The 3,934-nt window shown below is 34.3% G+C and overlaps 1 long non-coding RNA gene across 1 annotated transcript; it reads left to right on the top strand.

Annotated features, from left to right (window-relative positions):
* On the top strand, positions 1,364–2,478 carry LOC110267231. Its single transcript, XR_002354602.1, has 2 exons — positions 1,364–1,776; positions 2,044–2,478. It is a non-coding gene; the product is annotated as an uncharacterized LOC110267231 (long non-coding RNA).

Here is a 3,934-nt window from a genome sequence, read left to right as displayed (position 1 = left end):
TCAAAAAAATATACAAGCCACATAATAATCTTTTTCTTTTTAAAATAATACTTTAAATCAAAACTTCAATTTTTATAGAAATTTCGGTAGTATCTCCTCTAAAACTCAAACTTCTGCCACCTTTCAAGGGTCCCAACCACCAAACCAAACACCTATCAGTCATTCAAATCATTTCCAGTATCAAATTATTTCAAAATCAAACCAATTCCAATATTAAATCTTTTTCCAAAACTAACCAACTCTAATAGCAAACCATTTATAAAAACCGAACAACATATCATATACCATATATGCAATCCATCAATAATCCATTCAATTCATTCCTATCTTAAAGTCTTCTAGCTTAAGTTTTCATGTGACATTAAACATTAACTACAAGAAACCAAAATCATACCTTGGCCGATTTCTCCCCAAACTCGAAACACCTCAAAAGCCTCTCCTTTCACAAACTCCAAGCTTCCAAACATCAATTTCTCAAGCCTATTTACCCGAATTTCGTTCTTAACCGCCCAATTGGACTCCAAATCAACCAGAACACAATCTACTTCACACAATATCACTATAATCATCATAGGGTTCACTAACTTAATGATTCACAAGGGTTCAATAGTTTCTTACTTTATCCATGGATCAATTGGAGAAAATCCAGTGATTTTCGCTGCTAGAGTTCACCTAAACTATCAAAATCATTCAATTCCTCAATACCCAAACTCTAAAATTATGAAATTGAGGAGAGGAAGAACTGGGTGAGAAATGAAAATTTCTTACCACTTTGTTCGGATAGAATTGAAGAGAATTCCGAAACAAACACGTGGCCAATGACGGCTCGTCAATCAGAGCTCTGGATTAAAAGGTACGGACAATTGAATTTTTGGAAAGGAGTTTAGGGTTTTAACGTTGATTTCCTTTCCTCAACATATCCGCAGGAATGAAATGAAAAAAAGGGAACTCGTTGCTTGTTTTATAGGTGGGCCTTGGGCCAGTTTGGGCTTGGTCTGAGTGGTTCGGCCCGTTAGTCCGTTTTTAGACCAAAATTTTTAAAATTAGTGTCAAAATTCGTATTTTTAATATTTTTACTCTTCTAGATTATAAAAACTTAATTTTTTAATTTCTTTGAATAATAAATAATTTATTAATTTTGTGGGGTTTACAACTACCCCACGTTGTTCTAAAAACCAAGGTTCTAAAAACCGGTTCAAACTGACCGGTCAAACTGGTTAAACCATGAATCGACGCAAAAAATGAATTGATCAGATGCCAAAATCGCAAATTTTAAAAACCGCCTTTGAATCGTTGAACCGGCCGAGAACCGATCGGTCGAACCAAATCGTGACCCGGGCAGTTTTTTGAATTTTGCAGAAACTCCGTCGATTGGTTGTGTAGAGGAACCCCAAACCCTAACTCCAGCGCTAATCAAAACGCGCCTCTGCCTTTCTCACACTCAGCCACTGTCCAGAGCTCCTCTGAGCTCCTGCTCCTCCCTCACTCCCACACTTCCGTCCAGCCACAACTTACTACCATCGCCGTCGCAACTTCTAACTTCGAACAGCCACCGTTGCAAACTTCCAACTTCGAACAGCCACCACCTGCTCCCTCACTTCCCTTTCATCGCGCAGCAAATGTCGCAAACTTCCTTCCCTCCGTCCCACAGCCACCGTTCGAATGTCGAAGCCTCCATCGCGCAGCCACTGTCACGCTACGCTAGTTCTGTTCCACCGCGTTCCAGTCCTTTCAGCGGCGTCAGCTCTGTTCCATTGCTCAGCCCTTCCCTCGTAGGTATTTATTATTTTTGTAGTTGTAATTATGCTTTTAATTGTTAGTTAATCAATTAATATGTGATTTGATTCTGATATTCTTGATTCTAACCTTGTTATTGTTAATTTTTTTAATTGTGTATCACCGTGTCTAATTATCTGTGTTGAGATTAATGGGTTGTTGTAAGCCTACTGTATTGTTATTGAAAACATTGCAAACATTGAAAACATTGCTGATGGGCAATATCATGTGTAAACATTGTACGAACCGATCGGTGTTGCTGGTCAGATCATTCCCTGGAAATTTCCTCTTCTCATGTTTGCTTGGAAGGTTGGACTGGCATTGGCCTGTGGTAATACTATTGTTCTCAACCGTTGAGCAGGCACCATTGTCTGCTTTGTACGCAGCAAAATTATTTCATGAGGTGGACACATATTCTCTGTTAATGGAACCATGCTCATTTGCTAGTTTGGAAGATATAAAGAGGCGTAGTTTAAACTAAAATAGCTTTGTTACTGGTCTATCATTTTTCTCTATGTATTCCTCATAATTGGATCGAGTCCTTTCAAGTTCTATTTGAGTGGATTATTTTTCCTTATTTAAACACAACTTTGTATGAACAATTTCAAGAGAGATAGAATACTTAAGTTTTGGGTATTCACTATTAGACATTATGCTTGCAGTGCGCAAGGTACCATCAGCTGATTTAGTTATTACAATCCTACCATCTTGTGAACCATAATTGACTCGCTTGGGATCTAGAATAACTGCATTTTTTAATTCTGTCTTTCCAAATATATACAGTGAACATTGTTCCAAATTGCATTTCACCAATTTAGCTCCCTTTTACCAATTAAGCTGATTCATTTTATTAATATCTTTGTTACTAAAATAAGTTTCTTCTGTAGTCAACTATAGATACCAAGAATATACTGCAGCCCATGTCCCTATAGTCTCATGAAATTCTATAACAAATTTCATTGCTATTCAATTTTTAATTCAATGTTTAGTACTTGATTTTTACCCTATCTGATTATTGTTGCTGTGGGTTATATACAATTTTGTTTTATTTGTAAATATATACACTAATGTCCCTTGAGATATATTATATGATATTTAATATTCTTTGTAGTTTATAGGACACTTATCTTCTTTATAGTTTATATAACATTTTTTTTGTTATTTGATTTTTGAGTTTGTATTTAAATGAGATTATAACATTGTGGAATATATAGTACTTTTAATTTGGATGATATTTTAAAATTTATATTAGACTATAATTATATTTTAGTACATTGTGGAGTACTTTTAATTTGGATGATATTTTAAAATTTATATTAGACTATAATTATATTTTAGTATATTTATTTATATTTTATTTATTATTTTATTATAAAATAATTTTTTCGGTTGAATTATAATTGAACTGGTTAAACCAATAAACTAATAAATCAGTAATTAAAATGATTCGATGACCAGTTCAATTCTCATAACCTTGCTAAAAACTGGAAAGATCCAGTACCGGTCCAAACGGGTTCCCGATTCTCACCCTCGTCGGGTACAGGTAACATCCTGTACAGCACTCAAGGGCCGGGAGAGTATAAATCCAAAATGGCATCACTTTTTGTACCTACCAGTTTACATGCTTTTGTTAGATTAATTTATGTTTGCGGAGAGTGATAGAGAGAAAAATAGTGACGAAGCTGATCAATGACTTGTTGAACACTGAATACTACATATAAAGGAGAAACATGCTTATCATGAAATATCCCAATGTGATTCAGTGCTAATCATAATAAAGAAAAAGTTACACAAGAAAGAAAAAGAATGGTGAGGCTTCCTCATGACAACTTATTTATCTCCTTTATTATCCTTTCGTTTTCTTCTTTCATTGATCATACACTGACTGTGTTTCAGTGCTATCATCAACTTAATTATTATACTCCAAAAATTTTCAACACGAGACCAATATTTCACATTGAGCGATCAGATAGAGTGCAGTGTATGTGACCCTTAGTAAAAAATTCGCTCTAAGTGTGAAAATGAATTCAATTCTTTATAATGAAGCTGCCATATCTACATTCTCTTAGAAATAATTTTAGATATAATAATCTAATAAATGATTATTACAAGATTGATAAATATATAATATCATATATAATAATGTTCAACCGAAAGA

The sequence above is a fragment of the Arachis ipaensis genome, chromosome B09, assembly GCF_000816755.2.
Source record: "Arachis ipaensis cultivar K30076 chromosome B09, Araip1.1, whole genome shotgun sequence".
In the NCBI taxonomy this organism is placed as follows: Eukaryota; Viridiplantae; Streptophyta; class Magnoliopsida; order Fabales; family Fabaceae; genus Arachis; species Arachis ipaensis.
The sequence above is the reverse complement of the archived record's forward strand: the minus strand, read 5'-3'. Positions and strand labels throughout refer to the sequence as shown.